Source organism: Ranitomeya imitator, chromosome 4, assembly GCF_032444005.1.
Source record: "Ranitomeya imitator isolate aRanImi1 chromosome 4, aRanImi1.pri, whole genome shotgun sequence".
Taxonomy (NCBI): Eukaryota; Metazoa; Chordata; class Amphibia; order Anura; family Dendrobatidae; genus Ranitomeya; species Ranitomeya imitator.
In genome coordinates this window covers 600,173,849-600,189,124 of record NC_091285.1, presented here as the reverse complement: position 1 = coordinate 600,189,124, position 15,276 = coordinate 600,173,849, and positions in this window count along the sequence as shown.

Genomic DNA, 15,276 nt, shown 5'->3' with positions numbered 1-15,276 from the left:
GATATATATATATATATATATATATATATATATATATATATATGTCAGTAGACACATATATGTATATATATTAATATTTATTCCAGCGCTATACAGCTTGAAAGCCGGTAATTCAATTACCGGCTTTTTCTTTCTCCTTCCTAAAACCCAACATGATTTGAGACATGGTTTACATACAGTAAACCATGTCTTCTCTCCATTTTTTTTGCAGATTCCACACTACTAATGTCAGTAGTGTGTATCTGCAAAATTTGGCCGTTCTATCTACTAAATTAAAGGGTTAAATGGCGGAAAAAATTGGCGTGGGCTCCCGCGCAATTTTCTCCGCCAGAGTAGTAAAGCCAGTGACTGAGGGCAGATATTAATAGCCTGGGGAGGGTCCACGGTTCTTGGCCCCCCCCCTGGCTAAAAACACCTGCCCCCAGCCACCCCAGAAAAGGCACATCTGGAAGATGCGCCTATTCTGGCACTTGGCCACTCTCTTCCCATTCCCGTGTAGCGGTGGGATATGGGGTAATGAAGGGTTAATGCCACCTTGCTATTGTAAGGTGACATTAAGCCTAATTAATAATGGAGAGGCGTCAATTATGACACCTATCCATTATTAATCCAATTGAATGAAAGGGTTAAAAAAAAACACACACACATTATTAAAAATTATTTTAATGAAATAAAAACAAAGGTTGTTGTAATATTTTATTTAACGCCCAATCCAATCACTGAAGACCCTCGTTCTGTGAAAGAAAAAACATAATAAACCAACAATATACTTACCTTCCGCAGATCTGTAAAGTCCAACGATGTAAATCCTTCTGAAGGGGTTAAAACATTTTGCAGCAAGGAGTTCCGCTAATGCAGGCTGCTCCTTGCTGCAAAACCCCGGGGAATGAAGCTAAATATAGGTCAATGATCTATATTTAGCTTCATTTGCGGTGAGGCGCCCTCTGCTGGCTGTTCATAGATCGTGGGAACTTACCTAGATAGCCTGGGAGCTTTCTAGGAAAGTTCCCACGATCTAGGAACAGCCAGCAGAGGGCGCCTCACCGCAAATTAAGCTAAATATAGGTCATTGACCTACTTTACCTTCATTTTCCGGGGTTTTTGCAGCCATGAGCATCATTGCATTAGCAAAGCTCGTGGCTGCAAAATATTTTAACCCCTTCAGATGGATTTACATCGTTGGACGTTACAGATCTGCGGAGGGTAAGTATATTGTTGGTTTATTATGTTTTTTTACTTACAGAACGAGGGTCTTCAGTGACTGGATTGGGCGTAGAATAAAATACTCCAACAACCATTGTTTTTATTTCATTAAAATAATTTTAAATAATGTGTTTGTGTTTTATTTAACCCTTTACTAGTATTGGATTAATAATGGATAGGTGTCATAATTGACGCCTCTCCATTATTAATTAGGCTTAATGTCACCTTACAATAGCAAGGTGGCATTAACCCTTCATTACCCCATATCCCACCGCTACACGGGAATGGGAAGAGAGTGGCCAGGTGCCAGAATAGGCGCATCTTCCAGATGTGCCTTTTCTGGGGTGGCTGGGGGCAGATGTTTTTAGCCAGGGGGGGGGGGCAATAACCATGGACCCTCTCCAGGCTATTAATATCTGCCCTCAGTCACTGGCTTTACTACTCTGGCGGAGAAAATTGTGCGGGAGCCCACGCCAATTTTTTCCGCCATTTAACCCTTTAATTTAGTAGATAGAACGGCCAAATTTTACAGATACACACTACTGACATTAGTAGTGTGGAATCTGCAAAAAAAAGGAGAGAAGACATGGTTTACTGTACGTAAACCATGTCTCAAATCATGTCGGGTTTTAGGAAGGAGAAAGAAAAAGCCGATAATTGAATTACCGGCTTTCAAGCTGTATAGCGCTGGAAAAAATATTAATATATATACATATATGTGTCTACTGACATATATATATATATATATATATAGACAGTATATATATATATTTTTTTCTTTTTGGGACACATGGATCACTTCTATAGCAGTATGTTGGTTTTGCAAGCCTGCGAGAAAACCACGCAGTACGGATGCCATACGGATTACATACGGAGGATGCCATGCGCAAAAAACGCTGACACACCCTGCCTACGGAGGAGCTACGGACCACTATTTTCGTGACTTTTCAGCGTATTACGGCCGTAATATACGGACCGTATTTTCATACGCTGAGTGTGAAGCCGGCCTTAAGGTGTGAGTGCGGACAAATTACATTAAGTCCTATGCCCTCCGGCTTTGCTGTGCAACCTGGAGTACAACACAGCCTCGGGTTCCCTGTTCCCAGTTCCTGCGCTTCGGCTCAGAGGGTGTCCGGTCACAGTTCTCCTCAAAACTCTTTCCTTCTCCTGTGCTTCATTCCTCAGATGCTCACTAGCATGCAACCATTCAGGTTATCCTCCTTTCCTGGAGCTGCAGCTCACACGTGACTGCACGGCCCCACTGTCTTCTCTCAGTCCTGAAAGAGCCCTTACAGTGACCTCACCACCAGCGTTTGCTTTTTACATTCCGTATATAAAATACTGGTGGCTTTCAAGCAAAAGCTACCAGAAGAATGTACCGGGCACTTCCTTTAGCTTCTTCATGTCTTTATGAAATTATGATGTTCCACCTATTAATTACCTAACAATCAGTTACTGATTTGAGCTTTAACATGCCAGTGATTGGCTGCAGTGGTCAGGTGACTGATGGGCAGAGCACCGCTGCATTCATTAGTTTTGAGTTGACAACTCCCTTCATCCTCCTAATAGTGATGAGCGCAAGTGCTCATTACTCATGTTTGCTGAGGGTGCACTGAGTATTGCAGGTGTGTGAGGTGGCCAGGGTGGTAGTCATGGCGAGGGGCTGCTGTTCCGGCACACCCTGGCACCCCGCAAAGAAAACACAATGTCCCATTTGTTGTGTGATTTGTGTACAATGCAAGTCAGTCACTTTTAGATTGGTGTTCTCCTCAGGTTGCACAGTCCCACTTCCAGATATGATCACACACTGATTGACAGAGTCAAAGTCCATTTTTAACAAAACAACTTTATTCAGCAAGCTCAGTTCAGTCACAGACATGGCACAGTAATTCTCACTGATCATAGATCTTTCCTCTGTGTTGTCCCTTGCTTCCTGACTAGCCAGATTAGTTCTTGCCTGGAGGTCCCCGCCCGCTTTTGCCTCCAGGGGCGAAATAAAGGATGGCGCTTCAGACCATAGGTCTCGGACGTCCTGGAATTTCCCACTGAACCTAGTCACTGCCACTATCATGCTGCTCCTGTTTCTGTTACTCGTGTGACTTCCAGCCCCAAGGCCCTGAACTGCTGTACTCTTCTTAAATACTAGATGGTGGCTTGATTCTAACGCATCGGGTATTCTAGAATATGTATTTATGTATGTAAATAGCAGCCACATAGTATATAGCACAGGCCACGTAGTATATAGGAGCCATGTAGTATATAGCAGACAAATACTACGTGGCCTGTGCTATATACTTTGTGGCTGCTATATACATACATATTGTAGAATACCCGATGCGTTAATACAGGCCACGCAATATATAACAGTGGCCACGCAGTATATAACACAGCCCACGCAGTATATAGCAGCCACGCAGTATATAACACAGGTCACGTAGTATATAACACTGGCCACATAATATATAACACCGCTAAGTCCGCTAATATATAAGACCGCTAAGTCTTCTGGGTAATTTCGCAATGCATCGCCGGGAACAGAACATGGCGGCCGGCGCGAGCGGATCGTCGGACAACGGAGGGTGAGTATAGCAGGTTTTTTGTTTTTTTATTATTTTTAACATTAGATCTTTTTACTATTGATGTTGCATAGGCAGCATCAATAGTAAAAACTTGGTCACACAGGGTTAATAGCGGCGGTTACGGAGTGCGTTACCCGCGGTGTAATGCGGTCCGTTACCGCCAGCATTAACACTGTGTGAGCGGTGACTGGAGGGGAGTATGGAGCTGGTGCCGGGCACTGACTGCGGGGAGTAAGGAGCGGCTATTTTCTTCCGGACTGTACCCGTCGCTGATTGGTCGTGGCTGTTTTGCCGCGACCAATCAGCGACTTGGATTTCCATGACAGACAGAGGCTACAACCAATGAATATCCGTGACAGAAAGAAGGACAGACAGACAGAAAGATGGAAGTGACCCTTAGACAATTATATAGTAGATGTTCCTGAAACAACCTTACTGTTCTTCATCCCACTCTGTAACTAAACCTAGGAAGTGTCTTAACTATTACTACTCTGGCACCTCCTAACCTGGAAATCCTCTATTTCCTTAACCAGTTCGTATCCTAACCTTACCTAATCTCCTAATTTACAGTGCCCCCAATGTACTAAAACCTATACTACCCATTACTATTACTATTAGTAGACCTTACTCTTATACTGTATCTCCCTATCTCTATCTCTAGTCCATAAAGATGCATAACTTACACATTACACAAACAGCATAACGTTATTTATCATCTTACTACACAATAAAGCATTATCACATAATACACCATTTTAAACCTAAAGCGTACCCGCATTATCAGGGCATGACTTGAACCCAACACACCTTTTGCAGGTGCTTGAATGACATGTTCGAATCTTCGCAGCTGCATGTTTCACAGTGGTTAGACAACCACAAAACATGCGGGGATTGCCCGTGTTTGTCAGTCAGTCCCTGCATGTATTGTGGCTGTCTAATAGCCATGAAACTCGCACATGTCACTTGAGCATACGCGATACTCGGTGCATACCCGAACACCGTAGGCAAACTTTAGCAGCAAGCACTTGCGCTCATTACCACCTCCTAAGCCTAAGTTCACACATGCATATTAAAAATTATCTGTTTTTTATCCGTAAAAAACAGACAATATTACATCTGTATTTTTGCCCATATGTCATCCGTATTACTGTTTTTTGGCATTTTGCATGTCATCCATTTTTATACATGAATATAATGAGTCCAATTGGAAAATCAGATGAGATTAACGCCTGGTGAGATTTTTTCACACAGACCATTGAACTGACTCATTGATTACTATTTGTCCTTGTATTGTCCGTGTGTGGTCTGTTTTCCACATGGACAGCACTCGGACCCAAAATACATTTCGTGTTGACTTTGCCTAAGTCAGAGTGATGGCAGCTTCCAAAGAAGTGTGTTTTAAGTTAGTCAGCCCTCAGCCTCGTGTGTAGTCGTATAACAGAGCGATAATTGGTCATTATGTGTTATCAGTGGATGAAGAATCAGGAGATGCCGAACCTGCAGGTGTTCACAGATCTGGATGGAGATGGGATTGATTTTGTATTGTGGGAAGATGACGTCAAGGAAGACGATGAAAGCCACCAAAAGCTTTCTCCAGCAAGTACGTACCAGACATGATCATTAGTTACGACTCTTGCTTTGGGCTCGTTCAGGCGAGCATATTGTGAACGTGTGTTGTCTGTGTAAAAATCGGAAACCTGACCAATATAATTCAATAGGCCTGTTCAAATTATAGGTTTTTCACACAGACCCAGTGTCCATGTGAGAAGACCTTGCAGCAAGCACTATTCTGTTCTGTATCTCAGATGAGACAGCTCAGTGGTTAATACTGCAGCCTTGCAGCGCTGGAGTCCTGGGTTCTAATCCCACCTTGGACAACATCTGCAAGGAGTTTGTATGTTCTCCTCGTGTTTGCGTGGGTTTCCTCTGGGCACTCCGGTTTCCTCCCACTTTTAACGCTATATAAAAAATAAAGATTACTATTATTATTATGAGACTCGCCCAATCAAGTCTATGGGTGCGCTAAAAAATTGGATCCCGTAAGTATCATCCGACTCTTACGGAAGCATTGCCATTGACTGTAATGATGTAGATGGAGTCACTGTGCGCTTTGTCAGACATACGGTAATTTTCGGCTGTTCCTGCCTATTTGAGAAGAGCACCAAGAAATGATTGACTGCATTTTGGTGCCGTCCTCAAATAGACAGATACGGATGAAAATAATGTTTGACAAAACACACAGTGGCTCCATCTACATCATCACAGTCAACGAACCCTTAAAGTACATAAGCCAGAATTCCATTTTTCAGACATAAGCCCCAATGGAGGCACATATGTCAGGGCAAAACACAATGTGAACATAGCCCTAGGCATTGGATCTTCTGATAAAAAGTCACAACATGTCATTCTTACAGTTCAATATGTTATGATTTTTCTGTTACGGAGAAGTAATATGGTACTGAAATAAAAATGTGGCTATGTTGTGAACAGGTGCAGATTCCTTTCTCCCATCTTCTTATGAGATCGTAGAGGTAAAGCGATTATCTCCTGCTGTGACCTGGCGCTTCGTGAGTTTCCATTTTTTTTCATCCTGTTTTTATCTTTTTTTATTTTATCGTACTGCACAAAAAATGAGTAATATTTGGTATAGATTTTCTAATACATTTACCTCCTTACAAGGAAGCATCAGTCTTTTTTTGTTTGCCTGTGTGTAAGGAGCTGTCACTGAGTGCCACAGAAAATAACTGAGTCTTGTGCATCTATATGAAGATGTTAAATGGTTGTATAAATTGTATAAATAACCTGTGCTGTTAATGCGACTCACTCGGCTTCTTTTAAAGAGGTAGACGCAGGAACAGTTTCTATTCCTCATAAACCACATCACAGGAAAACTTAAATACAGCCTTTGTCCGGCAGAAAGAAAAACATAAAGTAACAAGTCCATACAATAATGCTGGTTAGCTCACCTGGCTTAGATTCCAGCTTCCAAGCCCTTTAGCAAAGGACACTCAATCCAGGAGACCTGCAATCTCCATACATCCAGCTTTCTTTAATACAAAAGCACATCTTCAGAGCTTGCACCTCCAGACCCACCCACACTTAAATGCTCTAGAACAGGGGTCCCCAACTCCAGTCCTCGAGGCCCACCAACATGTCATGTTTTCAGGATATCCTTAGTCTTGTCCAGGTAATAATTGCATCACCTGTGCAATGCAAAGGAAATCCTGAAAACATGACCTGTTGGTGGGCCTCGAGGACTGGAGTTGGGGACCCCTGCTCTAGAACCCTGGGTATTTGTCCTCTAGTCTCCTCCCACTCCACAGCTGTTCAATCATCCTAACACTAAACGTGGCTGATTAACCCCTGTCATCACGTAGTGTGCTGGATGATTTGTCCTAGGTTTATACCACTGAAGCTAAACAACCTCGGTGCTACATATCTCCCTTCTAGTACTTTTCCCGTGACTTTGTCACAAACCTCATGACATTTTTTAGAAATATTTTTCAATATTTTAAGTTAACAGTAGAAGTAATACTTTACCTATCCCTTCCCGCTCTCTGCTTGTATTTTCTTTGACACCCACGTTTCTGTACACGCAGCTCCAGCAAGATGTGTTAACCAGACATTGGCCTGATTGCTTCAAGCAGCAATTACAAGTAGTGATGGGTGGACCTGTGGATGTTTTGGTCCGTCACTGAATGGGGGGCCTGAACATCCATCGTTTCCCACGCTGTCATCTGTGTGACAGAGCAGGTAACACTGGCTCTGATCGGCAGTTCATTACCTCCAGTCAAAGTTCTGTGATTCCCTCACTGTCACACAGATGACCGTGTTTGTGCGAGCAGCTGTGACCGGCAGGGAAAGGGTTACCACCGGTCATAGGCGTCGGCTGATGATAGTATTACTCTCATCATCATACGGTGATAGCAGCGAGTGCAGGCATACGATGCTGAGTGTATTCACAAGCCGGTGCCTGTGCAATAAATAAAAGGAAAAAATGGTGTGCGGTCCCCTCTATTCTTGATAACCAATGCAAGTAAAGTTGACACCTGCAGGCTGCAGCCTTCAGCTGTCAGCGTTGTCTTGGCTGTTTATTAAAAAAGGGGGGTTAAAATGATGTAAATAAATAATTTGGCCTGCCCCCCCCCAATTTTGACAACCAGCCAAGCTAAAGCAGACAGCTGGGGGCTGGTATACTCAGACTGAGTAGGGGCCATGGATATTGGCTTTTAACAGTCTAAGAATAGCAGCCCCCAGCCACCCTAGAAGAGGCGCATCTATTAGATGCACCAATTCTGGTGCTTTGCCTGGTTCTTCTCACTTGCCCTGGTGCTGTGGCAGAACTTTACCGGTCGAGTTCGCCCATCTCTAATTACAAGCTTTGCTAGAGAGACCTTGCAAGTGCCGTGCTCCTTCATTGGGAGACTCGCCGCTGCTGATCGACTGCAGAGGTGGATGTAATACTCTGCTGTCAAGCTGTAGCCTATCTCATATGTGACACGGCTGCAATGTTGAATGTTCTATGTATAAAGAGATTACAGTCTATACTGTGTAATCATTGCCTTCTGATTCCACAGGATCAGCTTCATTATTCCATCACAATAAAAGGGAAGCCTCTTACAATGTCTTTGGATAAACAGTAAGTGGTCATTAAAAGTCTCACAGTAGGAAATTAACTATATAATAGCGAACAAAATCTGTATCAGGGTTTATATGTAAAAATGAAATGAACGGAGATATCACAATTCAGCCTTTAAATATCAAACTTGCATATAGCTTGAAACATATTTTCTGCTCGTTTTAGCCATGTGCAATAATATGCATAGACCAATTTATGACAGTGTGTATAATAACGAGTGGCGCCCAGTATTACCGGGTTAATAATACTGCTGCAAATACAACAATCACCACTTAAGATTGTACAAGCAAACAATTAACCAAGAAGGATATAAACCTATATCAGTATTCGCGCTGATTAAACCCTGATAGAAAAAGACCAGATATGCAATAGTCCGTGAATAAAAAACTTAAATACTAAATAACCACTAAGGTAATTCTTCAAATCGCCCCTTCAGAGTTTGTATAAGTCCACCAATGCGTGCTACACAGAAAAAACTACAGGATCGTCTGTGTACTAGTGAAGTTCTTACCCTGATTGGAGGTCTGTGCACTTGAGAAGAATCTTGCTGAAGAGTAAAGTCCAAATATGTAACTAGCGGTCGATAGCTGCCCCTGCTGGTGGCAGCATATCGCTCCTCTAAGCCCCACGTGTAGCAGTGTCCGGACCGGCCGGTGTCCTCCTAGTGCATATGGTGAAGATGGCGCTAGAGTAGGATCTGCGTGTCGGAGTGAGAAGCGTGACCGCGCACGTGACTAAAGGCAAAGTACAGATGGCGGTAGGGACCAAAACAACCAACGCGTTTCAGAGACGTCTTTATTCACGGACTATTGCATATCTGGTCTTTTTCTATCAGGGTTTAATCAGCGCGAATACTGATATAGGTTTATATCCTTCTTGGTCAATTTATGACAGTGTACAACAATCATGGACATTATTAATTGGAATGTAAGAAGACAAAAGTCTGTGACTTGAATAGAAAAACTTGAAAAGTATTTACAAAGTAAGACACCTTTCACACATATGCTATGATCCAGACAATGTCTATTTCAGGGACGGCAGCGCATATTGCAACAAAACAATGCTAAACCACATACCACATCCATCACAACAGCATGGTTTCACAGAAGAAAGATCCAGCTGATGAGCTGGTCGCCTACAGTCCAGACCTTTACACTGTAATGGGACTCTCGACAATACTGTGGCCAAGCAGCTCATTTTCCGCACCCCAGTCGTTACAGAAAAATGGGGTCCCTATGAGTCTGAACAGTGAAGTGGCCTGTTGGTGCCACTCTATGTGCCCCACCCTTGCTCACTCACCTCTTCGCGGACCTGCAGCCTCCAGTTTGCCTGCTAAGGGTATTCTTCTGCCACCAATGGAGTTCTTTTTTCGATGTTTCCTTTATCTTCTTCTCCACTCTCTTCATCCACACACCCCAGGTGATGATCACTTTGACCAGCGGGTATCCTTCTTCTTCCTGGATCTTAAATAACTTACTTCCTGTGCAACTAACCCAGAGATTCCTAATCCTCCTCCTCCTCAATGTGGGCAGGCCCTACAGTTAGCTATGTGATACCAAAATGAATAGAAAATGGATCCACAGGAAGATAACAATAATATGAAGTATAGTAAAATACATTCTCATATATTGAAATGTCAGGAGTTGTCAGAGGAGTAGAACATCAACCTCCCCACTCTCACACATCAATTACAAACATTTAGTACATTATTTAAATCTGACTAAGAAGATCCAGGACTGATGAGCAGCAGGAATCCTACATCAGACAAGATGGGACAACATTTCTCCCAAAACTCCAGCAATTGGTCTCATCATTTCACAGACATTTACAGACTTCTTAAAAAGGAAAAGGGGATGCTACACAATGGTAGTCACAGCCTTGTCTCCTTGTCTCCATTTTTTGAGCTTTGTTGCCATTACATTTTCAAACGTTGTATTTAATTTTCTTTACATTTTACGCTGTGTCCAAATTTTTGGGGCGATTGGGGTTGTAGACACTAAAATTTAGCTGTATTATACAAATGTAGAGTCATAAGATAAATTAAGTACCCTCTCCTTCAATTGTATGATTTTACATGTTAGGACATAATAATAATAATAATATTTTTTTAATAATTTGGTCCTTTGGGCTTAAAATTAGTTAATATAACCTTACATGAACAACAACACGTGACAAATTATTCTGTGTCATTATATATTTAGCAAAAGCTTGGCCAAAATGTAGACGTGTGAAAAATTAAGTACCGGTACTCTTTCCATAGATTTTAAGAGGGTAAGTTGCAATGATATGCTGCTAATCAAATGTTCTTGATTAATTTTTTTATCAGCAACAGTGACCACATCTATACATACAAAGACGAGTGTATGTGTGTGTGTATCGACAATGATGTCATAATGGTTGCCATGGAGATGATGATATCATAAAGGTTGCCATGGCAAGGATGATGTCAGAATGGTTGCCATGGTGAAGATTATGTCATAATGGGTATTTGGGCACGGAACTAAGGGATGGAGGATGTGTGATTGGTCTATGGGCACGGGACTATGGAATGGAGGATATGTATGATGGAAATATGGGCACCGGACTATGGGATGGAGGATATGTATGATGGGTTTATGAGCATGGGACTATGGGATGTAGAATGTTTGATGGGTATATGGGCACGAGACTAGGGGATGGAGGATATGTATGATGGGTATTGGGTATATAGGCACGGGACTATAGGATGGAGGATGTGTATGATGGGTATATGGGCAAGGGACTATGGGATGGAGGATGTGTATTATGGGTATATTGGCACGGGACTATGGGATGGAGGATGTGTATGATGGGTATATGGGCACTGGACTATGGGATGGAGGTTATGTATGATGGGTATATGGGCACGGGACTATGGGATGGAGGATATGTATGATGGGTATATGGGCACTGGACTATAGGATGGAGGATAATCATTATAATTTGTTATAACTAACCACAGTTAGTTACTATGCCTGGGCAACGCCGGGCTCTTCAGCTAGTACTATATAAAAAAGCAGAAACTTTAGCAGTTTAGTCTCGATCATTCAGGCATATGTTAATACATAATGTCAAGGAAGAAAGATAGCAATTATTACTGCCCATCAATCTGGGAAAAGTTCTAAGACCATTTCTATAACTCTACATTGAGAAAGATTATTCACAAGTGGAAAGCATTCAAGACAGTTCACTATCTTCTCAGGAGTAAACCTCCCAGCGAATTTAACCCAAGGTTAGACTATGCAATGCTCACAGAAATACAGCTTAGACTCTATTGGCATCAGCATATTAAATGTTCAAGTTTATGATAGAAAACTCGAAAAAGAGTAAAAAAGTAAGGCTTTTTGGAATGGTTGCCAGTAGAAAATATCTTTGTTTAGCCATAATGCTACATTTGGCAAAAACTAAGCAAAGCATATGTCAGGACACAGCTGTTGGGGGACCTGGGACCATGGGCTCCTTCCCTGTCCCTAACACTAGGTGGCACCCTAGCTCGCCCTACTCCCCGGGATACTTCTGAAGGTGAAGATGCAAGGGGCGTCCACCCTTGCCTTATCTCCTGATTTAGCCCTCCATCTGTTCTCTTCCATCACCCAGGGAAGAAGGGCGCTACTGTGTACCGTAGTACACCAACCCGACAAGCAAGGCAACACAAACAAGGGTTAACAGAAAACTTCATGCATATATAATATTCACTCACATATAACAGAGGATAGGGAATTACCACACATACAAACCAAACAACAGTCACAGATAACTCCTCCAACTCTCCTTCTCATATGAACTCCTCTCCCTCCATTACCCATGCAGCAAATGCTAGCTCTGACAAGGATTTTGTAATAGAGCCCAGATTATAAAGAGGAAAGGAGTGGCTAACCAAGCTCAGCTGTGAGCATTGAGTTTCCCAACATGGCCCTTTAACCCCTGTTCTGCCAGAAGAAATAAACACATTTAAAATGAAGGAGAAGTGCTTCTTTTCAGCATCGAAGTAGGAGCAATCAGACACTGCGGTCTTCTGGCTCTACATTGTCACGGTAACCCCATGACAGCTTTGCAGCACAAACACCTCATATCAAACGTCAAGCACAGTGGTGGAGGGGTGATCATTTAGGCTTGTTTTTTCAGTGACAGGACAAGGCAGCTTGAAATCATTGTGTCAATCATAAACTCCTCTCTCTACTAAAGTATTTTACAGTCAATGTGAGGCCACCTGTCCAAAAGCTAAAGGTACTGTCACACTAGACGATATCGCTAGCGATCCGTGACGTTGCAGCGTCCTCGCTAGCGATATCGTCCAGTGTGACAGGCAGCAGCGATCAGGCCCCTGCTGTGCTGTCGCTGGTCGGGGAAGAAAGTCCAGAACTTTATTTCGTCGCTGGACTCCCCGTAGACATCGCTGAATCGGCGTGTGTGACACCGATTCAGCGATGTCTTCGCTGGTAACCAGGGTAAACATCGGGTAACTAAGCGCAGGGCCGCGCTTAGTAACCCGATGTTTACCCTGGTTACCATCCTAAAAGTAAAAAAACAAACACTACATACTTACCTACAGCCGTCTGTCCTCCAGCGCTGTGCTCTGCTCTCCTCCTGCTCTGGCTGTGAGCGTCGGTCAGCCGGAAAGCAGAGCGGTGACGTCACCGCTCTGCTTTCTGGCTGCCCGGCGCTCACAGCCAGACCAGAGAAGCAGAGCGCCGAGGACAGACGGCTGTAGGTAAGTATGTAGCGTTTGTTTTTTTACTTTTTAGGATCGTAACCAGGGTAAACATCGGGTTACTAAGCGCGGCCCTGCGCTTAGTTACCCGATGTTTACCCTGGTTACCGGGGACCTCGGGATCGTTGGTCGCTGGAGAGCTGTCTGTGTGACAGCTCTCCAGCGACCAAACAGCGACGCTGCAGCGATCCGGATCGTTGTCGGTATCGCTGCAGCGTCGCTATGTGTGACGGTACCTTAAGGCTTGGCCAAAACTGGGCCATACAAAAGAACAATGATCCCTAGCACACCAGCAAATTTACATCAGAATGGCTGAAAAATAAAAGAATTAAGGTGTTACAATGATCCAAAGTCCAGACCTTAACACAATTGAAATGTCATCTGTTGCCTTTACTGCAGAAGCTTTACTACAATGTTACATCCAACCACCACTGGAGCAAAACCATTTGAACGGTAGGGGCACCTGGTGTTTGACCACCACGATCTTTAACTGATGACATTTCCTGTAGCTAGTTCATCAACTACCTATGCATGGACAACCCTTTTAAGTAATGTTGTTTAGATGAATGGGATAAAATTTCTCCAGAATAATGTGAGTGGCTGATAAAGCGATATAGAAAATGATCATTTGAGTTGCTGCTAAATCTTGTTCTACAAGTTATTGATTCATGGGTGTAGTTAATTTTTCACACAACTCTCCTGAATTTTCGCCCAATTTTTGATAAATTAAATGATACTATGTAATTTGTCATTTGTTGGTGTTCATTTCATAAAATTTTAAGACCTCATAAAGACCAGTTTATTTTTCATTATGTCTTCATACATAAAACCATAGAATTCAAATAGAGTGTACTTACTTTTTCTCATGATTATATGTGCTGAATTGCTGCTCTAAATATTGTTTTATTTGCTTTTCAGACTTTTTTTGGCCAGGGATTTTCAAGTATTTGTTGACGGCAATGTGGACAAGTGGCTGCTGAAATTTATTTCGAGCATGGTTGGTCTTACTTTATTTATTTGTATTGTGATATAATCCAGTATCACCATTAAAAGTAACATATAGTCTTCACATACCTGGCAACAAAGATGTTGCCCATAGCAACCATTATGATTAATTGTTTTCTTTTTCTGACCTGCATTAAGAAAAATTAAAAGAAATAAAAGCTTAAATCTGATTGGTTGCTATCGACGAAGTCTCCATACATCTTCATACTTTTTCTCTGCTCCGTTGTTTAGTTTCTCTGTAATAAAATAACTAACATTAAACTATGAGTAACCACTAATCTTGTTTAATTGTAGGATGATTGCTACTACTCTGGTCAGATCCTGGAATCCAATGAGTCATCTGTTACGTTGAGGACATGTTTAGGACTTCGGTATCTCCTAACATCTATTTAAACTGCAAAATTAATTACTTGGTCATTTTAGGGATATATAATATTTTTTTATTTAATATCTGCAGACAAGAGAGAGTTGTACTATATACTGTAACTATATCATATACCCTCTTCACTTCAGTACAGCCTGTGTGATCTCCTCTGTCTGCTCCTTGGGAGACTCTAATCTTTGTATGATCGTCTACTTTCGTGTACACAATGCCTGGGGTATTACCTTCCTTCTACCATGTTCTACAAAGTCCCCTCCTCCCTGCAGCCAGGAGCATAGCTATCCTGGGTGAAGGGATTGGAATTGTACTCGGCCATGGAGCCTAGGGGAACCCAAAGGGTCCTTTTGGTCCATACGAGAAGATCAATAGTAAAAAAAACCTGGGAGTCCTGTTGGAGATATTACATTGAGGCCCACAAGCTTGAAGTTACACTACTTCCTGCTGGTATCTTTCACACTGACCTTCCATTGTGTGACCATGGAAGTGTTCAGTTCCACAGGAGAGACACCAGATGTTGCAGATAGGATATTGGGATAGGATGGGATATTGAGTTCCGCTGGCAGCAGATAGTAATCTCACAGTTACTGGAGTGGAGTGCTGGGCCCTAAAAACGTCTCTTGTGTCCACTATAATTGTGAATAGTGGGAGGTTGCACGCATTAAGACAGGCTATGACCCCCCCTTCTTCCCCGTTGCAGGGTGCAGTTATCAATCAAAATGGATTCTAGGGTGTAGTTCGT